This window comes from Syzygium oleosum, unplaced genomic scaffold, assembly GCF_021117445.2.
Source record: "Syzygium oleosum isolate NSW1041296 unplaced genomic scaffold, Sole_v2.1 Sole_v2.22, whole genome shotgun sequence".
Classification (NCBI taxonomy): domain Eukaryota; kingdom Viridiplantae; phylum Streptophyta; class Magnoliopsida; order Myrtales; family Myrtaceae; genus Syzygium; species Syzygium oleosum.
Window position 1 is genome coordinate 6,892,039 of NW_026607506.1, and position 9,836 is coordinate 6,901,874.

Consider the following 9,836-nt stretch of genomic DNA (forward strand, 5'->3'; position numbering starts at 1 on the left):
CATTGCAATTTTTGTATGTCTGGTCTTGAAAGCAGAGACCATCTATTCTTCCAGTGCACCTGGACCGGAAGCATTTGGCGCACTATTCTTGCACAATACGGAATTCGACGCCCTGTAGAAGGATGGAATGATGAACTTAAATGGATGATCAATACTACAAAAGGTAAGGACTTGGCGGCGAGACTTCTGAAGGTATCTTTCCTAGCGATCATATACTGCATTTGGATGGAGCGTAATCGTAGACGCTTCCAACAAAAGTCAAATGACGCCCTTATCATTTTGGCTAAAGTTCGCAAACTTGTTAGAGGGCGAGCTTCGCACTATAAATCTTTTAGACTGTCTCGAACAAATGAAACTTTGGCTACTATATGGAGACTCCCCCACTCCATTTTTTTGTAATCTTAGTTCTATTTGTAATGCTGGGGAATGCCTCTAAGCTTCTGTACGTCATCTTATACATACTACTTACATTTACACCAAAAAAAAAAAAATTTCATGGCCAAAGATTAAAGGACCCTAATGGATTAGAACGCTCGTCGATGGAAATTAAGAAAATGAAATTGGAAGTTTAACGTCACCATTATCGTTTTTGGAATCGCGAGTTTGGACTTTTAGGATCAATTACCGTCGAGCCGACTAATTCGACGTCGCGTCGTCTGCGCGACTCGACTCCGTGCCAACCCATCGCTGTCATTTTTTTTCCCTATCCTTTCTCTTGCTCACGCCGGAACACCACCTCACCGACCGCCCCCCTCTCTTCTTCCTTTTTCCTTCCTTTTCTTCCCTTTTCTTTTTCTTTCCCCTTTTTTCCCGCCGGGAACCCCACGCCAGCAGCAGCCCTTCCACTTCTCTTCTTTGTCTTCTTCTTCCCCCTCTACACTTGGCAAGAGGGAGGTGCCAAGTGTCACCCATGCATGCCCATGCATGCAAGGGAAGTTGAAGGGCCATCTGATAACCTTTTTCCCCCTCAGCTCACTCTCTCAGCTCTCTCTCACTTAGCTCTCTCTCGCCCAGCTCACTCTCTCTCTCGTCTCTCTCTCTATCCGCCAGAAACCGGCCACTCCATCCGTGACTAGCAGCAGCCGGCAGTCTTGTCCCTGCACGCCAGCAATAGCCAGCCTCTTGCCCTTTCCAGCCACGCCTTCAACCGACCAGCAGCAGCCTAGGAATCGCCCCTCACGCCCTCGTCTCCGCCTCGGACCAGCAGCCTCGCCGCGACCACCACTCTCACGGGCAAGTGCTCTCTATCACATTATACTAACCTCGATAATGGTTGCATGTCGATTTGGGTCTCGGATAAGTCCTTGAGTCGGCTGGATTGGCAATAGGAGAAACCGAGATGTTATAGCCGCTGCCCTTAAATGTTTGACTCCGTAGAACAAGCTTTGGTGGGTCTAGATTGCTAGATTAGGTTAGAAAAGGCATTGCATGTTGATTTGAGTTCCTGGCGTGGTGATTTCTTGGCTGTGAAGTGGTGGAGCTCGAGCTGGAAGCATTTCTATGAGTTTTGTCTCGGATTTCAGAACTGACTTTTCTGGATATTCCTTATTTCCTATTTTTATAGCATCTTTTGTGGCTCGAATCTTAATAAATGTTGTTCTTAAAAGTTGTTCAGAAGATCTTGATCTACAACATACTTAAATTTCAGGTTTTTCTGAGCTCAAATGGATTTTCCGAAGTACCAACTCCTTACCGGGTCAAAACTGTTCTACTGAGGAACCTGGGACCTTTGTACATTCTCGGATTTTTTTAAAATTTTCCACTTCAAAATTGGCCACAGTTCCTTCACAAAATTTGTTCATAATTCACTTTTCTATAACATATAAAAATTTCAAAGCATTTGAAAATTTTTTTGTTTGTGAAACGAGAACTCTTTGGGATTCGGTTTTCCTATTTCAGCAAATCTGTACTGGTCTGTTTTCGAGCTATTGAAAGTGGCCTTTACAGGGGAATTTTGACATTGTGTTCTTCATAAAAAATATTTTTTAAGGTCTTGTTTATAACATATTCGAATTTCATAATTTTTGGAACCCATTTGCTATGCCTTCAAAATTAATTTTCCAAACTATGCAATTCTGTCCAGTTTTACTAGACTTCATTGATCTACTGGTTTTTGTCTGAAACCATTGGCTTTTGATTTTTGGCCTACTGGGGTCAGTACCCACCTTAATTATCTCTTCAATGATGCTTATTTGACCTTGAACCGATATCAAATGCTTAGGTAAATTGAGTGGTCTTTGGGAGTACAGAATCTGGAAATTCGGTTGTGAATTATTTGAAAGAAGTAATGAAGTGCCGTATCGATTATTGTTATATGATATCATGCTATGTAAAGATCATTTGTGCATGTGGTTATGTGACTTTGAGATAACTTGATGCCATCGATCTACAGACGACGATGCCCCAAGGAGCCTGTCGGGAAAGCAGGGTGCCATGGACTAGTGGTTCACGATGCCTAGGAAGTGACATGCCCTAGATGCCTTGGAAGTGCGGACGGGATGCTGTGGCCAGTGGGTCCGCGAAGCCTGCGCGAGCTGTTGAGTAATCCGGCGTATACCGCAGTAGTCCGGTTTGGACGCACTGGATCTTGCTAGTCGGGATGTTTTCTCCTTGCGTGGCCGAGGAGCGCACCGGTCATGTGTCTTGGAGTGGTGAATGAAGTTGATTATTGTCACATAACGTATGCAATGTGTGCTCGTGTGAATGGCTGTTCTTGGATCGACGTTCTTTTGCCTGATAATGGTGGCTGAGTGAGAATGAAAAAGGGAATTATATATGCCATGGCTGGATGTGAATTGGTTTATTTGCCTATCGATTTGACTCTATTGAGATGCATGTTGTTATCTATTTAGTATGGCGTGATAGAGTTTACTTGGCTGAGTTTCCGCTCATTGTTTGTTGTTGACACATTTTTCAGATAAGTAGTTATGCCGATCCTCCCTACCTCTCCTCGATAAGCTACGGGGTGCCAGTTGCTTTTGAGAGTCGTCTATTTGAATTTGTGGTCCCGCTTTTCCTTGAGCTTGTATTTGTAAAATGCATATCTATCCTGACTATTGATATTGGGTCCCCTATAGGACCCATTCTTTTGGGATTTGTTGCTGTTTACGTTCGTACTGGAGGACGTTTGGTGGGGCCACTTCCATATTAGGGGCCGGATGGAGCCGACGACAGTGCCAGTAGCGGGGTGGAGTGAGGGAGGTACTGAGAAGGAGAAGGAAGCAGCAGGTTTTTGGGAAGACACGACCATTACTTTTTGGAGATAAAGTCGTGTAGAGTTGGGTGATAGCCTAGTTTGTTTTCGGTCAAGGCTGGTGGGTCATAGTGTTTAGATGGGTTGGAGTAGTTGGGTAGTCTCCCTGTGTTTGTGAACTCACCTTTGTATCACCCGTATTATTATATGAGAAGGAAGCTATTTTCATAGTTTGCGTGTCCTTGCATTTCTATGACCCACATTCAATAATGAATGTAGTTTTTTTAAGTATAGCTTAGGCTACACATTCAATAATGAATAAGGGGAGTTTGTGACGTTAGTGGCTTTGAGGCTACTTGAAAAGGATTAGCGGCGAACTCTGTGTCCAATTGTCGGAATTGATTACCCGACCTTGGGCAAGTGAAAACATAGGATTTCTTGCGGCCTTGGTCATGAGTGACCGATTCCCCAATCTAGGATGGGTTTATAACTAAGGATTCATATTAGTCTAAATAGCAAGCTTCCGATGACTCATGTCTCGAGGCCCAATAAAAAAGCCATGTATATTTTTGCCCGACACCGTATCGGGTTTTTATTCCTCAACACCTGATGAGTTGTGGGTTTTTCTTTATCATACTTAAAATAGCTCGTCTTTCAATTTCATTGGGTGTTTACTTTATGCACCGCTTTTAAATATATTACTTGTTAAAATCTTTTCTAGATTAGATTAGGATTAATTTAGAACTTAAAATGGAAAATCACAAAAACAATATGCATGGATATTAGAAAGGTCACAAAAACCACTTTGGATTTAAATGGTAAACCAATATTGCCTGATCACTATAGAAAACAACTAACTAGTTAAAGGTAGGAGTGTGCAAAAGAACCAGGAGCCGCTCGGACAGTCCAGAATTGGACTGGAACCGGTGGTTCCTAAGGGAACCGGTCCGGTTCTCAATTTCAATTTTTGGGAATCGGTGGGTACTGGTCCGGTTCCCGGTTCCAGCTGTGGAACCGCCCGCCCACACACCCAGACCGGACCGGTAATATAATAATAAATATAATATATTTATTTATTTTTATTTAAAAAAAAAATCCTAAATCCTTAAACTAAACCGAACTCTCGCCCAAGCACGCTTAACTTCGAAGTTCTGATGGGATCCGGTGCATTAGTGCTGGTATGATCGCACCCGTCATGTTATGCATTGCAAATGTATTTGAAGCAAAGCCCTTCCTCTTTTCAAGAAATGTATAGGGACTTCTATTTCTGGTTTTTGACGACCTGTCACGCAATTACCGGATAATTAACGGGATATTGCTTGGGAATGAACAAGTGAGCAAAAAGAAATGTTTCTCGGAAAACCTCGATATTCCGGCGTTTACGAGCACAGCTTTTGATCCGGATGGACTCACGGAGCCCGTAAGCACTTTTTGGAAAGTCGTGGGCCCCATCATGCTTCGCGAATTCCTTCGTGATTCGTCTCGCCCCGGTAAGAAAACGCATCGCTCGATAAAATCTCGTCCAGGCAAAAAGGCAATCGTTAAATAAAGAGAAAAACGAAAAAGAGGGGCGTAACACGAGAACTTCCGAGGAGGTCACCCATCCTAGTATTATTCACGCCCAAGCACGCTTAACTTCGGAGTTCTGATGAGATCCGGTGCATTAGTGCTGGTATGATCGCACCTGTCTTGTTACATATTGCAAATGTATTTGAAGCAAAGCCCTTCCTCTTCTCAAGAAATGTATAGCGACTTCTATTTCTGATTTTTGACGATCCGTCGCGTAATTACCAGATAATTAACGGGATATTGCTTAGGAACGAACAAGTGAGCAAAAAGAAACGTTTCTCGGAAAACCTCGAAATTCTCACATTTACGAGCACAGCTTTTGATCCGAATAGACTCACGGGGCCCGTAAGCACTTTTAGGAAAGTCGCGGGCCTCGTCATGCTTCGCGAACACTTTCGTGATTCATCTCGTCCCGGCAAAAAAACGATCGTTAAATAAAGAGAAAAATGAAAAAGAGGAGTGCAACATGAGGACTTCCCAGGAGGTCACCCATCCTAGTACTACTCTCGCCAAAGCACGCTTAACTTCGGAGTTCTGATGGGATCTGGTGCATTAGTGCTGGTATGATCGCACCCGTCATGTTTGTTGACACCTGATTTTTAGCTCATTTTTTTTTTCATATTTTCAAAAATCTCAAAATTAGGACTAGGAATCTTGGCCAAGCCTAGAAACTTATTTCTAAACCAAAAATAAATTTTTTAGCATTTTTCTGCATTTTTCCTTAATTTCTTTCGGTCAAAATAAGTGAGAAAATCAAGAAAAATAGCAATTGGAATCAGAAAATTCCATAAAAATAGTCATTAGTCTTATTTTAAATCCAATGTCATGAATACATAATCAATTTTGAAAAATATTAATCGGGTATATATTTTTCCCAAAATTGGGCAAAATTAAACCCGAATTGAACAAAAAATGCAATTAAATTTTTTCTAGTCATTTTTAAGTCATAGTGTCTTCACAACAAATGATTCTGGGACCTTGAATTACATAATGGTCAGTCCAATTGCACAATTTGTCATAAAAAAAAATCCCCAAAATTCAATTGAAAATTAAGAATTTTGAACCCAAATTGGGAATCGTGCCCAATATGACATTGTCGAACCATGAGACCATCATTTCTAGGGTTAATCAGATGTGGGTAATTCAATTTTGACATCAATTTTGCCTAATCAAGTCATTAGGACATCAAATTGAACAAAATCCTATTAACCCGAATACAAAAATTTGAAAATCTTAGACACAATTATAACAAAAATTGGGGAAAATTACATATTTGGGTTTGGAATGTGATGAGGAATTCAATTTTGAAAATTGGGCCAAAATTGAGCTTAATTTGCGAATTTAGACCAACCCGGGTCTGCCGGGTCGAACGGGTCAACCCGACCAGACTCGGGTTGTTTATCTTCCTTACCCGACTCACCCAAGGCGCAATAAACCCAGAAAATATCTCCCGTGCCCAGAACTTTACCGACTTCCCCCGATCAATATAACACGTGAAAATCAAGCGTGCCAGCTGGAGAATCTCCAGCTGGCGTCGGAGATCGGTTATAACCGATACTAGGTCGGTGAATAACAAAATTTAAGCGGGAAAATTGATCAACAAAAAACGGAAAAAACTTGCACATTGGAAGAGGAGGTGTTTGACGAAATGACCAAGAGAGGAGAAAGAGAGATAGAGAGAGAAAGATCGTAAATCTGAAGAAAGAAGAAGGTAGAGGTCCCCTTCTGAGTGTTCGGCGCTGCCCTACACGGCGAAGTGCCGGCAAATCAGAGTTTGGCCGTGACCTCCCTCCTTGAGTTTGGTAAGGTTGATTGTGCATGAAGGCCTAAAAGTGAAGCTTGATTAGTGAGTCCAGAGGTTCCAAGGTGAAACCGAATCCGTCGACTTGAAGTTCAAGTGTCAGGGAACTATTCCACAGTTATCAATCGTCTCAAAAACTTCATCCGATCGTCCATAGAAACAGGTAAAGTATGATATTCATCATATTTTTCCAGAACTCCATAAAATGAGGTTGAACTTGATATTGTTAAATCTGTGTTTTCTTTATTGATCTTGAGTGCATTAATGCCAAAAATGAGTTTCTGAACATGTTTCTCTTTGTTTGATTGCAAAATGTGGATTGAACGTGCATAAAATGTGTCGGTTGCCATTGTTAGACTTCGCTGGAGCTCGGGAAACTTCGCCAGAGCGCTCCCCGTGGCCTTAAGCCACTCAAGTTAGTCTGTTCTTTACCTTGTTTGATGTTCAGAAAGTCATATTGATCGATGTAGATGGCTAAGGCGAATAGAATTGAGATTTAAAGCTTCTGGTAGTTATAGTTTAGGTCATTGATGATTTAGATTTTTAGACCAATCTTTTGCCGGCCGACGAAGGTCCGGCGATGTGCTAAATAGGTTAGACCAATAATAGAATACATGAATATTACAATGGATCAATTAGAATGATAAAAATCTCACCAGAAGGTCACCGGTGACGAACTCAAACCGGCGACCTTGATAATATTTTAGTCGAAAATCTGCCTACCAACTGTTCGACCGAATGCCCCAATGGGCATAGGACGAAACGGCGCCGTTTCTGGCGTCTTGCCTGCCGGAGAAAGGCAACCGTCAACCGGCGCCGGCGACGCCCGGTTTGGCCAAACCGAACCGGGTTGAATCAGGCCAGTCCGGTTCATTTTCCAGGCGGGAAATTTTAAAAAAACACAAAATAAATAATAAAAAATCTAAAAAAAATTAATAAAAATAATAATAAAAAAATTCATAAAAATAAAAAATTAAGAAAAATGTGAAAAATTAGAAAAATCTAATTTTTTTGGAAAATCGGAAAAAATTCAGAAAAATAAAAAATTCACAGAAAAATATAAAAAATTGGAAAATTTATAAAAAATTCAAAAATATTCAGAAAATTCATAAAAATTCAGAAAATTCATAAAATACAAAAAATGTGAAAATTTAGAAAATCAATAAAAAATTGAAAAATTAGAAAATTCATAAAAATTTTCAGAAAATCATAAAAAATCAATTCTCGGTTAATGAAATTTTCGAAAAAAAAAAATCAAACATTTTAAAAATTCACAGAATGGTCCAAAAAGACTGTGGCCAACCTTAGAAAGTGAAATTTGAATTTTTGGAAGTGCCCAAATGGCATTTTTAGAAAATCCCAAATTCAGGGGTTATAACTCCTAAAAAACCCTAAAACCCTAAAAAATGTGAATCATGAAATGAATAAGCTTCTAGAGCTTCATTAGGGTTTGGATGTTTTGATTGATTTTCATTTTTAGAGACCATTTAGGATTGATCGATCTGATTGACGTTGATTGTACATTTAATACTTGATTGGTTCTTCCTACGATTAGAATAGATAGAATTAGTGGGTAAGTCTCGGAAATTTGCATGACACGTTAGACATCGTATCGTTCTTAGGTACCGAAAGGGCGTTAGGGATCTCGATTCGGGATCAATAACGTAACCAAGTTCCCGTACTCAGAAACTCTAGTTCGTAGAATCGTGGTATTTCTCCTGTACCTCGATTAGGTTTCTAGTCTACCTACTAATAATGACTAGTGGCGACTCCAAAATTACAAACTTAGATTAAATAGGAAATTATCTTCCGCTGTCACATGAGATATGGTCTGGCAGAGACCCTTACACGGAAATACCTCCTTAGCGCGCAAATACCGATAGCCTAAAAAAAAAAGCGCGGCGCGATAGGCTTAGCGACTCTACTGGGGAAAGCCTTTTCTAAGTGGACTTAGGCCTAGATAGAATGATTTGTTTGTATTTTGTGCTTGCAAGGATCCCAGATACGTCCCGCTAACGATAGTTTTAAATGGTTTTACAGGTGGGTCGTATAAGAGGTGTTGTCTTTGCTAACCCTTGTTTTGCAGGATGGTGTTGGGATTGAATGTGATTTGAATGAATTTTAGAAGTGCTGTTTGGTTATTAATTGCTATGCATGCCTTTAAGTTGCTTTAGCACTACACCATTAGCACACACCACCCGTGGCCCAACCCGGTTACATTTAGGATTACCCTTAGGAGGTATGTGTTTAGGCGAAACTATGGGCCGATTGCTCATGGGATCGTTTAAATACAATACCGATCACCGAGGTGAAATAATATTTCATTACTTTGGGCCGATTGCTTATTGGAATGGAATCCCTTGTCCATTAAGGTGATGACCTTGAGCCTTTAGCATATCCTACCCTTTTAGGCATCAAAACTTCACTGGTTGCATTCGCTTGTCTTTGTGGTTGGTATACCTAAAATCAAACAAAAATATCATGGTAAGTAAGTATCATTCCATTCCATTCTTTTACAATTATGCATGTTAGTTGGCACATTCTCAAAAAATACCCAAATGACATTCAATGCTTGGTCTAAATGCCCTTTTCATTTTAGAATGCATGATTAGGGCGTCATACTCCATTTGACCCTTCTTTCATTTTTAGATGAAATGTATAGGTCCATGGCGGTTGTTCTATGAAATTCAAGTGCTTATTTATTCATTTCAATGTATTCGAAGTTGTAAACCATAATTTAGGACTTTATGGTCTAAATGGAATATGACAGAATGGGCATTTACATCACATATTGAATTTGTCCATAATCTCAACTATATGCTCTTTTAAGGTTTAAACGGACTCAAAATGACATTTGCATTACTTTCGAGGCATGCAAGTGTACCTTACCTCCGTTTTACCTCAAAAGGACATATAATTGAAATGGGGACATTAAAATCAATTAGTAATCCATGGTGAATAATAATTACTTTCTTTTACATGCTTTAGATCGAAATGGAGAAACTAGACATACAAGTCATTCCTATTCCAAGGAAGGAGCTTTTGGCATGGTGGGTAAACATAACAAAGGACAACAAAGCATATGTAAGGGAAAGGCTCGGGTATTTGTTCAAGCTCATCAACCTGGAGTACCAAGTGAGTCTAATCCAAGCATTATCCCATTTCTGGGAAGTTATCACTGCCACATTTCAATTGGGCGAGCACGAGATGGTACCTACACTAGAAGAATATAAGGCAACCATTGAGATTGATTTCGAGTCAAGAACCGTTGAA

At 40.3% G+C, this 9,836-nt stretch overlaps 2 non-coding genes across 2 annotated transcripts; both read right to left on the minus strand.

The window, feature by feature from the left end:
* Positions 1-4,760: 4,760 nt before the first annotated feature.
* LOC115693128 (5S ribosomal RNA) lies at positions 4,761-4,879 on the minus strand. The gene has a single exon (XR_004007193.1). It is a non-coding gene; the product is annotated as a 5S ribosomal RNA (ribosomal RNA).
* A 339-nt stretch (positions 4,880-5,218) lies between these two features.
* On the minus strand, positions 5,219-5,337 carry LOC115693133 (5S ribosomal RNA). The gene has a single exon (XR_004007197.1). It is a non-coding gene; the product is annotated as a 5S ribosomal RNA (ribosomal RNA).
* Between the last annotated feature and the right edge of the window lie 4,499 nt (positions 5,338-9,836).